At 34.3% G+C, this 15,057-nt stretch overlaps 1 pseudogene; it reads left to right on the forward strand.

Annotated features, from left to right (window-relative positions):
* Window positions 1-513: 513 nt before the first annotated feature.
* LOC114492056 overlaps window positions 514-15,057 on the forward strand; it is a 63,829-nt pseudogene continuing 49,285 nt past the window's right edge.

Below are 15,057 nucleotides of genomic sequence, written 5' to 3' on the forward strand. Positions count from 1 at the left end.
CATCATCACCAAGCCCTTTTATGAAATGTTAAAGGGACTTAGAAAAAGAAGATAAAAAACATGGATAGTAAAATGACAGCAAACTCACACTTATTAACAACCATACCTAAAACAAAAACAAAAACTAACTAAGCAAACAACTAGAACAGGAGGAGAACCACAGAAATTGAGATCACATGGAGGGTTAGCAACAGGGGAGTGGGAGGAGGAGAGAGGGGGAAAAGGTACAGAGAATAAGTAGTATAGATGGTAGGTAGAAAATAGATGGGGGATGGCAAGAATAGCATGGGAAATGTAGAAGCTAAAGAACTTATGACATATGGACATGAAGTAAAGCAGGGGAATGTGGGTGGGAGAGGGTGTGCAGGGTGAAGGGCAGTGAAGGGGGGAAATGGGACAACTGTAATAGGATAATCAATAAAGTATATTTTAAAAAAGAAGATTCATAAAAACATATGTACATAATATATCATTGATTTGAAAACTTTATTCTTTAACATTTCCATTAGAACAATGATCAGAAGAGTTTGTGCTTATATTGGAATGTTCATTTACACTTCCTTTTCCAAAGGTAAGTTGTCTCCTGTTCTCTGTCAGAAGTGGGTCAGCTGAACATCCACAGAAGAACATCACATTGATTGACATCAAACTGATTGAACAGGACCAACAAGAGGTGTAAGTACACCAGAGGCCTTAATGAGACTCATACAGCATTAAGGTGAGAAAATATCTCTATAAGGGTTGAGGGACCTGCCATTTCTGTGAAGAGTCTAGGGGTCCATTGATGAGGAATGTAAGGGAAAGTGGTATGTCCTTCAAATTAGAAGACAAATCACTACACCTCCTCTATAAAGAGGGCTACCTTGACCAGTTTACTTAAAAATAAATGTCCATGTTAAATTTTTGGCTCTCTAGGTTAATCTTATGCCACACAAATTTTGTTTTTGACTTTGGTACTTTCCACTTTTCTAACATGCTAAGAATTTACTTATTTTCTATCTCTATCAAATATTGTTTTATCCAGATAGACATATGGGATCCTAAAAATGTATTTCATATACCTATATCACTGCCTGGGATATAATATGTGCTCAATCAATATTTACTGAATAAATTAATTAATGATCTTTACATTTTTAAATCATGATTATTTTTTGTCTAGGTAAGTAAATTAAAATAACCTAGCCTGTCATTATCAAGTCAGAGGTGTTTAATTTATCTGTAATAGTAAGGAATAGGGAGCTGCATTTTGTCTTAATAATTAAGTATTACATTTAATATTGTAGAAAAAGTGGGTTAATTAAATGCTATTTTTAACTGGCTAATTATATTCCAGTATCAGAAGTGTTGATACTATATTACTTTTTAACAAAGGTAGCAGGTCATATTTCATTCATATTAAAAATTATAGTTTCTAACTTCTAACTAGTATGCTCAGATATTAGCCTAAGTATTTCACCAATGAAATTTACCAAATTCTCCACTGAGCATACCACATTTCCTCTCTCTGAATACCCTAAGACTTGTCTTTGTTTACCATCTATCTCCCATCATCTCCCCCTTGCTATTGATGCCATGTGCTCTATCAATCTCTTTCTTGGCCACTACTTTTCTCTGTTCTAAAGACTCTTATCTTCTATAGATAAATATATTTTCTGGTGAGCACAGGTCATTTAGAAGCTTTTAAGAAAGCCAAAAGGTTAGTGATCTTTTTCTCATTTTAAGCAGGGTGAGGTTGGGAGGGAATGAGATATTTTGCATATTATCTAGAAAATAACCAAATGCAATCTGCGCATTATAAAGATTTTCTCACTTCTTCCAGTCCCAGAAAGGGCTTTGCTGCCTCTTACAGTTTCCTGAGGTTAATACCAGGATGAAGAAAAGCCTCCAGCCAAGAACCCACAGCAACACATACAATCGTCTTTTCCACATTATGTTTTCTAGGATGGAAAATAGATCACATGTTGTCTTTCTCACTACTGATTGTTAATTTTTCTCTTTTGCCTTGTTTCTGCTTCTATTTCTTTTTTTCCATGACTTTGCTTCCCCTTTCTCCTTATCTTTTTTTTTTCCTAGGCCACTCCTGGATCTGCAACATTTTGGCTTAAAATGAAATCTCACTACTATTTTGCCAGAAAAAAATAAGTTTTTAATAATTTTGTCAAATGTTGATAATCATTTGGAAAATAATTTGACATTTCTGAGGTCATTGTTAATTCTTGTTAAAATTTAACATATTTTAGTTCTGTATTTTATTTTTTAACTCATTAAAGTAAGTTTACTTGTTTCTCATTTTCCAAATAATTTCTTGCATATGTTCATGCATATAAAACACACACACACCTTTGTTTATTAGAACATACAGTAGAAATTGCAAAACATCAAACATACATTTTATTATGTAATATTTTTTACTCAATGTTATTAACAATGTCAATAAACAATATACAGTATCTTCAAGATTTTCATAGATCTTAATATACATTTGTTTCAGAATTTACTTTATATTCATTAATTTTAAATTATCTATGTAATATTTACCTATGTGAAAGGGTGCTATATACAAAAATTTTATTTGTATGTTTTGTTCATGTTTAAAAATATTTCCTAAGAACATTTTATAGTAAATAAATTGATATATATATATATATATATATTAGCATTTTTTCAGAATATTTTTATTTTTTTTATTGTTCAATTATAGTTGTCCCCATTTCCCCCCACATCATTCTCCCCAACCTACCTATACCCACCTCCCACATTCAATCCTCCTCTCACCATTGTCTCTGTCCATGGGCGCTTTATGCATGTTCCTTAGTAATCCTTCCTCTTCCTTGACCTGTTATCCCCCTCCCTTCTCTCCTGTAGTTACTGCCAGTCTGTTCTTTATTTCCATGTCTTTGGTTATATTTTACTCACTTGTTTCTTTTGTTGATTAGGTTCCACTTATAGGTGAGTTCATATGGTATTTATCTTTCACCACCTGGCTTATTTCACTTAGCATAATACTCTCCAGTTTCATCCATGCTGTTGCAAAGGGTAGGAGCACCTTTTTTCTTTCTGCTTCATAGTATTCCATTGTGTAAATGTACCACAGTTTTTTGATCCACGCATTTACTGATGGGCACTTAGGCTGTTTCCAGCACTTGGCTGTTGTAAATTGTGCTGCTATGAACATCGGGGCACATAGGTTCTTTTGAACTGGTGTTTCAGGATTCTTAGGGTATAATCCCAAGAGTGGAATTGCTGGGTCAAAAGGCAGTTCCATTTTTAGGTTTTTGAGGAAACTCCATGCTGTTTTTCACAGTGGCTATACCAGCGTGCATTCCACTGACAGTGCACTAGGGTTCCCTTTTCTCCAAAGCCTCACTAGTACCTGTTTGTTGATTTGTTTGTGACATGGACTCTGATAGGAGTGAAGTGGTATCTCACTGCAGTTTTAATTTGCATCTCTCTGATGACTAGTGATGCTGAGCATCCTTTCATATGTCTATGGGCCCTCTGTATGTCCTTCTTAGAGAGGTGTCTGTTCAGGTCCTTTGCCATTTTTTTAATGATTTTTTTCCCTTGTTTTATTGTTGTGCAATTACAGTTGTCCAATTTTTCTCCCATTACTCTCCCCTGGCCTACCCACACCCACCTCTCACAGTCAATTCTCCCCTCCCAGTTGTCTTTATCCGTGGGTCCTTTATGCATATTCCTTGATGATCCTTCCCTTCTTTGCCCAGTTATCCCCCTCCCCCATCATTGTTTATCTTCCTGATGTGGAGTTGTGTGAGTTCTTTATATATTTTGGAGATCAAACTCTTGTCTGAGTTATCATTGGCAAATATACTTTCCCTTACATTTTGCTCGTGTTTTCTTTAGTTGTGCAGAAAACTTTTAAATTGACTAAGTCCCATTTGTTTATTCTTGCCTTTATGTCCCTTGCTGTAGGGGACATATCTGTGAAAATATTGCTGCATGGAATATCTGAAATTTTCTTTCCTATGTTCTTCTGTAGGAATTTTATGGTGTTGCAACTTATATTTAAGTCTTTCATTCATCTTGAATTTATTTTTGTGTATGCTGTAAGTTGGTGGTCAAGTGTCTTTTTTTTTTACAAGTATTTGTCCAGATTTCCAACACCATGTGTTGAAAAGACTATTTTTACTACATTTTATGTTTCTGCTCCCTTTGTCAAATATTAATTGGTCATAGCGACATGGGTTTATTTATGGGCTCTCTGTTCTGTTCTACTGATCACTGTGTCTGTTCTTATGCCAATACCAGACTGTTTTTATTACAGTGACCTTGTAATATAGTTTGATATCAGATGTTGTGATCCCTTGTTGGGAACCACCCTGCCTGGTATCAGAAGCTGTAACCCCCACCAAGGCTAAGGCTGAGGGAGCAACCTTGGATGACAAGCCACCAAGGAGATAAAAGCTTTTCTCCCTGGCAGGAGTGCTGCTTCTGCTCCTTTTACTTCACCCTGCCTGGCCCCCAATGCTTGGTCAGTTAGCCAATGATGGGTAAGATTCCCCAAGAGAGGAACAATCTAAGACAGACATGATCATGTGGGAGACCCCCAAAGAAGGACTTTGGGGGCTACAGCAAAAGGGGGTGATGGACCCTCACCCCTCGGCTTTGACATAGCCTGAGTCCTCATTGTCTGTGAGAAAATCTCCTAATCTCTTGGCTGCCTTACTTCCCTTGCTCCACCTAAGCCTGAAACAATGACAGGGTGGTGCAGCCCTGTGCTGGAAAGGGTGGGTTCCCCAGGTGATCAGGTCTAAGAAAGAATATGTAAAATCCTGTGAAACCTGCTTTGTTTACAATGCTCTTGGTTAACTGATAAGGGTCCAAGCAAGAAGTAAGTTTGTTCCTCAAAGTTTTATAGCCCTTTAGCTATCTGACCCTGACTCAAAATAGGCCCTCAGGCTTCCTCGTTATCTATTATTTGATCCTTACTTCCTGGTAATGGTTAATGAGCTTTACCTGAATTCCTGTGTAAACAAACCTAATAAAAGCCTGCTCAAGCAGGAGAACAGGGCGTTCTCCCCTAGGAAGGGTGGCTGAGGCACTTTCCACTAGAGAGAGTGGCCATTCCATCCCTATTTCCCCACAGGACCTGGTTGTCTCTGTGTATGTTTTTCTCGTGTTTCAACGAGCCTTCCACAGTGTTCCGAGGTCACTGCAGGCCAGTGGTCATGTCAATCCCTCACACTTTGTCTTCTTTCTCAAAATTGTTGAGGTTATTCAGGGTTTTTTTATGGTTCCATATAAATTTTTGAAGTGTTTGCTCTATATCTGTGAAATATGTCATTGGTATTTTAATAGAGATTGTGTTGAATCTCTAAATTGCTTTGGGTAGTATGGACATTTTGATAATATTAATTCTTCCAATCCATGAACATGATATATGCTTCCATTTTTTTTTTCTGTCTTCCTTAATTTCTTTCTTCAGTGTTGCATAGTTTTCTGACTACAGGCCTTTTTACTTCCTTGGTTAGGTTCATTCCTAGGTGCTTTATTTTTCTTATGTCTATAAAAAATGGGATTTTTCCCCCTTTATTTCTGTTTCTGATATTTTGTTGTTGGTATACAAAAATGCATCCGAGGTCTGGCTGGTATGGCTCAGTGGGTTGAGTGCCAGCCTGCAAACCAAAGGGCCCCTGGTTCAATTCCTTGTCAGAGCACATCCCTGGGTTGCAGGCCATGTCACCAGTAGGTGGCACATGAGAGGCAACCACCATTGATGTTTCCCTCTCTTCTTCCCTTCCTCTCTCTAAAAATAAATAATTAAAATATTTTAAAAAATGCCTTCACTTTCTGAATGTTAACTTTGTATCCTGCTGTTTTGCAAAATTCAATTATTAAGTCGAGTAATTTTTTGGTGGAGTCTACAGGTTTTTCTCTGTACATTATCATACACCACAATACTCTACAGGTTTTATCATAGGTCATGGAATCTCCAGGTTTTACTATGTACACTATGATACACTATTGAAAAGATCATGCACCATGATTAAGTGTGATTCATCCCACTGATGCCAGTATGGTACAATATTTGCAAATCAATGAATTTTTTAATACATCACATAAAATGAAAGACAAAGATCACATGATCATATCAATAGATGTGAAAAAAAATTTGATAAGGTACAGCACTGACTTATGATAAAAATACTCAGCAAAGTAGGAGTAGAGGGAGCACACCTCAACAAAATAAAGGCCATATACAAGAAAACTACAGCCAATATCATACTAAACATGCAAAAACTAAATTGTTTCCCACTAAGATCAGGAACAAGACAAGTGTGTCCACTTTCACTACTTCTGTTGAACATAGTATTGATGAATATTTTAAAGTATAGCATTTCTAAGGAAATAAATAATGATGATATACTCCTTAGATAATTTTGTTTGACCAATGTGCTAGTACAACTGTCTAGCTTAATTGTTTATTATATAAAACAAAAGCTAGGAAAATAATTTTATATTTGCTGTAATGTAGAAGTTGTTGTTAAGGACCCATGAATTGCCATAATATTTGAGTGCATAGTTAATAACACATGAAGAAGACATCAAGCTAGAATTGATGATTTTAAATATGATCAATGAAAACAAAGGAGTCATAGTGTAACAAATAGAGAGGTATAAGATAGAGCAATTGACAACATTTATTTAAGGATAAAATATGTAACCTGTACAATACAACATGTATGGTTGTAATGCTATTGTGTTAGGGTTAAAAAACTTTTGTTGTATTTAGTAACTTTATTTTTTATTAAATTTATTGGTGTGACATTGCTTAATAAGATCATATAAGTCTCAAGTGTACATTTCTATGATACCTGGTTTATATATCACATTGTGTGCTCATCACCAAGTCAAATAATTTTCTGTCACCATATTTTGGTATTTGAGCCCTTTACCCTTTACTATTCTCCAAAGCCCCTTCTCTGTGGTGACCACTATACTGTTGTCTGTGCCTGTGAGTGTCAGTTTGATATCCAACATATGAAGTGAAATCATATAGCTCTTAACTTTTACTAACTTATTTTGCTTAGTATGATATCCACCACATTGTCACAAATGGCAGTATTTCATGTTTTGTAAGAGTTTCTGCTCTGCTTCAGAAATGTACTATTCTAAAACAGATAATCTGGACAAAATATAAACTAATAAATGAAATTTGGCTATAATATGCCAACAACAAATTCAGTCCTTTGCAGTGAGCTTTCAAATGTCAGAGATTTCATACAATAAATGACCACAAATATTTTTCTGTACTTGCAAAGCATCTGTCAACTTGATTAAAAGATTTTATGTGAAAAAAGAAAGATAGCTTCTACTTTTTGTCTTTCTTATACCCTATTCTGTTTCAATTTCTGTTTTATTTTACTCTGAAATACTTCACCAGAAATAAATGAAACTAGCAGCAACACATTCACTAATCTCTGAATCTGTGCTGTATTTGGATGTATAATATAAATGAAGAGAAGAACACACACATATGAATAAAACCTGCTAATGGCATTATACTTTGATAGTCGCCAAGTGTGTATCACAAATATGTACGCTATTCCTGGACATACTTTCACATTTAGAATTCAGAGTTGGATGAAAGATGGGTAAAAATTACATAGAGCCAGATGGCTCTCTTGTGACTACACGTTTACACAAGCTTTTGCAGGTTGTTTATTCCAACAAAATTTGGAATAATTCAGACTCACATAAGGTCTTTCTGATTTTTAATTGAAAAACATAGGAATAAATATATCTTTTAGTTAAAATAAGAATATATCTTTTAGTTAAAATAATATATCTTTTAGTTAAAGCAAGATAGAGTACATTTATTTATAGCTATTATACATGAAATGCTTTCTGGAAAATGTAGGTAAAACTGTAGTTTTTTGTATTAGTTATTTCCACTTTTTACTGTTTAGTCTAAGGCTAAACACTTGTGAGCATGTACTATGCAATTATACTGAAATATTACTTTGAAATGTAAGAAAACTTCCTTCTTCTTCATTGCATGAGTTAATATTAGTTGAAAAATAAAGGGTACAAAATACAAAAAAATAAATAAATAAACTGAAATATTAATAGTTTAGGATCAAACAATACAGTTTCTGAATGTCTGATTAAAAATGAAGAAGGCATTCATGGTGAGACCAAACATATTATGGTTAAATCTCAAATACTTTTGCTATTGGAATACATATTTAAAATCAAAATAAGCTTATTCTTTGTATTTTATTTTGGGATGTTTTCTTTAGTGAATTTGGGGTTAAGTATTATTTTTCTAGTTATTTTTGATTTATGCTAATATTTTAATTATGTTAATATTCATTATATTTGATTACTTATATAGCAAGGGTTTCTTTAGCTATATTGTTACCAAGTGACAAGGGGATGTGACCAGGAAGTATATAATAAAAATATCTTCTTCTAAATCTAATATTGTTCTCTTTCTTTAAGGATTATCATTGTTTTAAAAAACCCTAGGTCCTGTACAATTTTTTGGTAGATGCTGGCCTTTAGGTTTCTACATATGGCAATTTGTATGTAATGTTTCACAAACACTAACAGGAAATGTGACTGAAGGATATGCTGTGATAAATATTGAATTACATATTCTATGGGCATTCTTTTAATTTTATCTCATTTAATTATTTGTATTCTCTAACCACAGGGAAAAGAAATATAAGGATTTATGTTATTCTCACCTGTAATTGTTGATGATCTTTATGCCTCTCCTATGCCATATACTTTCAACTTTCATTGTCAGCCAATACAAACTTAACTTGGAAACTCTGCTAGAGAACAGCCATTGCAGAGATAGCCAGTGGTAATACAAGATTCAGATCAACTCAGTCTTGTAACTTTGAGTAATTTACACTAGGTCAGTGACTCATGAGAATGTAGTATCGTAGCCCCCTTTATTTTTGAGGGATACATTCCAAGACCCCTAAAGGATTTCTGAGACCACAGATAGTACTAAACTCTCTCTATATTATGCTTTTGCTATGCATACATACCCATGATAAAATTTAATTTATGAATTAAGCACACAAAGAGAGTAACAACAATAGCAATGAAATAGACCAATCCTAATAATATACTTGTAATAAAAGTTATGTGAATAATATGAATGCAATTTCTATCTCACAATATTTCATTATTCTGTACTCACCATTCTTCTGATGATGATGATTATGTGAGATGGTCAAATGCTTGTGTTATGAGATGAAATGAGGTGAATGCCACAGGCTAATATTATGACTAGTAATGTGACTAGTGTTATGTTACTATGGACCTTCTGATGATATGATGGGAGGGTGAGCTGCTCTGTGTGATCCTGGATTATGGACACTTGATGATAACAATGACCTCATGTCAGGAACAGCCAATGTCAATGGTTAAGGAAATTTAATATTTTCAGCCTCAGTTGACTGAGGGTAACTGAAAGCATAAATGGGAAGACTCTACTGTAAAGCACACAATCTGAAATATCAATGATTGGCTTTACATACCCCTTAAAGTCACCTCCCCCCTTTTTTGTCCCTTGTTTAGCTCAATTTTAAACTTCCACCCAGTACCTCTCTCAAGTCCTTCTGAACCAAACCTTCTGTGGCTTCTTTCAGTGCTACTGAGTTCTATAACCTTACTGAGTAAGGGCCTCTACTTAGAATAATGATATCACTGTAATTTGTAAAGTAATTGGTTCACTAAATTATCTTTTATGTGTCTGTGCAGTTATTTGTGTGCATAATCATAGAACTAGTCAATTTTCCTCAAAAAGTAGGAAAATTATATTTTACTTTTGTAATCAAAATTAAGAATTAAAAATTGACTTTCTATTAAAATGGCTGATGTTAATCTAACCTATAAATATTTTTTCTACTCCATATGTTTTTGCATATTTTGTTTTTGGAAGCAAGCTTATTTTTTGTTATAACTATTTTTTTAAAAACATACCTAAAATTTTACTAATTTGATACTTTTTATACTTTTAAAATTCATATCTTAAGATAAAAATAAATTATCTTAAAATGCAGAGAAGAAAATGTTATACTGTATATTCTATGATAGACCAGGTCTAACTATGCACTCTCTTCTTTTTCTTACATGTAGTTGCCTTCATGTGATCCTGGATCTCTTACATAGTCATATAAGAAAAAGGAGAAGAAGTTTGAATACTTATTTTTGTTTCTTGCTATCAGATCTGGTTAAGAGATTGGTAGAAAAAATATTAAAATATGTAAAAGTTAAATAACATTTTAAATTATGAATTAAATACCATTCTCTTTGTATCTCTTCAGAGTTTGGATTATTTTATTGGCCATTAACATTTATTCACTATTTATAATCTTTCCTATAAATTACAAAAATGATTTTATAGACAAAAGAGGTAATATAAAAAAGTCTGCTCTGGTATTTGACTGTTCTTATAAATAGCTTCATTTATTGGTTATATTTCAAACTAAAATAATGGATAAAAATACTGTATAATGTAAACTTGTGCACCAAAATTGACATTCATTTATTCAAAATAATTATTGACTTTTAATTAGTACACATAATTCACCAAATGTAATTGTGATTATTTTTCCCCTAGCAGTGGTTGTGGTTTTAATTGAATCATAACTGACATTTAATAGTAAATGTTATTGCCAGATTTCAATATTTGACCCTTTAAGTAATTAACAGTGAGCTGGGTGATAAGGGTACTATTACTATAATGGAAGTACTTATATTAGCTTAATATTTATTGAGTGTCCTGAGTTAACACTCATGTATCTATCTATGAGATCTACTGTATCTATGAGGTTTTTTTTTTAAGATTAGATATATGAGTGAGATCATACAGTGCTTTTCTTTCTATGCCTGACTTATTTTACTACAAAGGCTTATTTTAAGCCACTAAATTCATGGTAATTTGCCAGTTAGCATTAGAAAATTAATGTAACACCATGTTTTAATATCAACCTATATATAATATTTTTACACAAAAAGACCACCTATCCAAAATACATCTGTACATTGACTAACTCAATTATAATGACTTTAAATTTTATTCCATTGGCCCTGGGCAACATACTTCCATTCAGCACTCTAAATGTTATGAAAATTAGAATGGAATACACTAATAATATAATACCATAACAGGTCATTTTTCTACATACTATTTTGTTACTTCCACAAACTCATCTTTGACCATATTTAGACTTCTTCTGAAAACTCGTATATTTGTATTAGCCAATTTTGGACTTAGTGTCTTCCTTATCCAACCTACATACTATCACCATCAGTTGAGCCTTCCATTCCTTTTATTGTAACTTCCAAGAAAAGGAAGTTACAATAAAAGGAAGTTCAGGCCAAAACCTGAAAAATGTAACTTTTATATTTTTATAATCAAATCAAACACAGTGAAAGGACATTTTTCCTAATGAAAAATGCACTTTATCAGAAGATAACACCTAATCCCCAGGAAAGATAAAGAAAATAGCATCCATTGATCTTGAAATCTCTCAATTTCTGCTTCCCTGTCCTTCTCCCCATCACCGTCTCCCAATGCTCATCTCATTACTGTATCTAAAGGAAAAGATGAAATTCTTTTGCTCAGACTGATATTGTTATCTGTTTTCTTTTCTTTTTTTTAAAGATTTTATTTATTTATTTTTAGAGAGGGAAGGGAGGGAGAGAGAGAAAGAGAAACATCAATGTGCGGTTGCTGGGGGTCATGCCTGCAACCCAGGCATGTGCCCTGACTGGGAATTGAACCTGCGACACTTTGGTTCACAGCCCTCACTCAATCCACTGAGCTACACCAGCCAGGGCCTGTCATCTGTTTTCTTAGACCAATTTCCTCTGGTTCATTCCTTCATTGTTCCTTCTCCTTCCTGTATTTTTAACAACTATTTCTCCCCTGGCAATATGCTGACTTTTTCTACATACACAAGTTTATCACATATTAAGAAAAATCATAATATTCTTGATCAATGTCTGAGTCCCCATAGCTTTATTTCTTCCTTTTGCAATCTAACCTCCAAAACTCCTTATTGTGGTATTCAGTATCAAGGTGAAGACTAAGTTCCCTTTCTTACTATCTCTACCTTTATTCCAACAAAAAATAAAAGCAGAAGTACTACTACCTCCATAAGGAAAAAGAAACAATGTAAATTAAATAAAGATTCTGCCACAGTGTGTGTGTGTGTGTGTGTGTGTGTGTGTGTGTGTGTGTATCCCAGTCTATGCTAAGTAAACTTTTGGCAGAAGGAATGGAAAGTTTTTAAATATGATTTTGACATCATTCTCCTCTTCTGGATACTAACTCCTGCAATGGTGGTGATTAGATAGGTCCTGGAGGAATTTCTAATAAGGGACTATTTCCCATCTCTCTTTTAGAATCTTGGTTTGAGACCCACACCCAAATTAGTGGCAAGAGATAAGTAGTGACATAATATGGCTGAATAGAATAGCCTTAGGCAGTTCTCCTGGAAACCTACAACCTAAATGTGATGTGGAAGAGACTCAGGATTTCCTCTATGTCCCCATGGAGGATAAAAATGGTAGCTGAGAATCTGAATGACTACCATACTAGTTTGTTTGACCTAAGAGCTGCATTAGGTCGAAGACTCTTTAAACTTTGAATATGCTAGGTAATGTGACTAGTGATTTTGGAGGAGATAGATTTACCATGAAGCTAATAAAGGTGAAACTTAAGGGCCACTTTTTGCATGTGCTCCTTCAAAGGCTCTATTTTTTTTTTGGTATTCCAAATTATTTGTTCCTTTCTGCTTAAGAAGTATCTAAAATTGCTCAGGTCCTAGAAACACAAAACCTGAAACCATCCTGGGCCCAGGGATTAAATGTAAATAATTGGCAGATATTGGATATAGGGACAGAGGGGGACTCTATAGTTCCTGGGGAGACTGAAGTAAAACAACTAAGACCTGGCTAAGAGACCCTATTATTAACTAGCTCTGTATTATAGCAGCAGACACTGCAATGTTATATATGAACAGAAACAATCAAAACTTAGAAATTTAGTGGATAACTATGAACTTAAGACCAAACCAAGAGCCCCGGTTCAAAGGCAGTAGCCCAGGCTTTTCTCCATGCAAATACCATGATGGCCATCAAATTTCCCTTATATTCACATGTAATCTCTGAGAAGGGAGAAGAAGGCTTAGCAATGGAGCTGAAATTTGAATTAACTAAATACAAGGTGGGCAGAAGTAGATTTACAGTTGTTCATATGGAAAAAGACATGCAGGTTATGATTATTAAAATCTCTTTATTAACTCAAAGAATAGCATAGTGAAACCATGTTTGCTCACCCCTGTGTAGAATCCATGTAATTTTCATAGGTCTAAATGTTTATTGGGAGAAAAGGGGAATTTCAGCAAAAAAAAAAAAAAAAAAACTGACCAGAAAACTCAGGTTAGATCATTCCAGGCCAGGCCCAAAATAAAAAAAAAAAAAAAATGAAATAATACAAACATAGATAAGACTTAAAAAGAAGCCTCTTCTTTGGAAAATGACAAGAAATGCACATAATAGAGCTTTCTCCTTTCAATCAGACCCTCATCCTCACATGATATATTTAATATATTAATATATTATATTAATATAATATATCAATATAATACATATTGATATATTAATGACCCATTAATATATTTAATGGGTCAGGAAAAGTCAAACAAAAAACCACAAAGATTTAATTCTTTGAAGCCACAGCTAAGTATATGCCCTACATAACCCAGCTGGTTACTGTTGACTAGTGTATCATATTAGTTTGCTATGGCTCTGGTAAATTACTACACATTCAGTGGCTTAAAAAACAACACACATTCATTATCCTACAGTTGTGTAGGTTAGGAGACCACACACTTTTAATGTGCTAAAATCAAGGTAATGGCAGGGCTGCATTCCTTCCCAGAGGCTTTAGGGAAGAATCAATTTGATTGACTTTTCCAGCTTCTATAGGTAACCCATATCTTTTGGCTCATGGTTCCCTTTTACCACCCTCAAAGCAGTCATACTTTGTAGAGTCCTCACATCACCTCACTCTGCTTTCTTGTCTATCTATATCTTCCACTTTTAAAGACATATGTGATTACTTTGGCCCTACTCAGATGTTCTAGGAGATTTTCCATGTGTTGAGGTCCTCTATCACTTTATTTTGGCAGCAATCATCAAAGCTACAACTCTCTTGTTCTTAATATACATTTTCACTTGATTCTAAAAAATGCCACACTCTCTTTATTTCCTCCTACCTTCTAAATTTTGCCATCTCCCATGTACCACCACTCACTCCTTCTATCTTCCTTTGCTATTATCTTCTGTTTTCCACGCTGTAAAATGTGTTGTATCCTAGTGCACTTACTTTTACTTCTTTATGTATCTCTCCACATTCCCTATGATAGCAATCTCATCCACTGCCATTTTTCAAAATAATTTTTTATTGTTGTTCAAGTACAGTTGTCTCTACATCCCCCCATTTTCACTGGTCCTAAAACTTTTGGAATTTCCTAAGCAATAAGAACATCAGGAACATTTTTTGTTATAACATTTTTTTTTCTCTTAACCTCAGTTACTTAAAAGACTTTAGGGTCAATATGGTGAAATGGGTACCTAGTTATTCACAGAAAGCCCTTTCCAACACAATTGGGTTTATGTCAATTAAGCTGACTTTTGGAAATCACCTGAGGGTGAAGGCTGGTTGCCAGGAAACAAACCTGAAGAGAAGGGTAGAAATTTTAGTCCTACCCACTTGTAACAAAGTGAAATGTTCAGCTTTTCCAGCTCCATCTTGTTCAAGCCTGCTTTGTCCCCATGGCCTTCAGGTTAAGGGCATCTTGCATATAGACATGCTACTCATTAGAAGAATTCAACTTGCAGCTTGGGTTTTACAAAAACAGCCTCTTACTGGAAGGTGCCTCTCTCCAGCAGATAATTGAAATATGTACAAAAATAATTATTATTTATCAAAGATTTGCAGAAGCCTCATGACCAGACTCAAATTAACTAGAGTCGACAGACTAAGAACAAAGAAGT

The sequence above is a fragment of the Phyllostomus discolor genome, chromosome 1 (assembly GCF_004126475.2).
Source record: "Phyllostomus discolor isolate MPI-MPIP mPhyDis1 chromosome 1, mPhyDis1.pri.v3, whole genome shotgun sequence".
NCBI lineage: Eukaryota > Metazoa > Chordata > Mammalia > Chiroptera > Phyllostomidae > Phyllostomus > Phyllostomus discolor.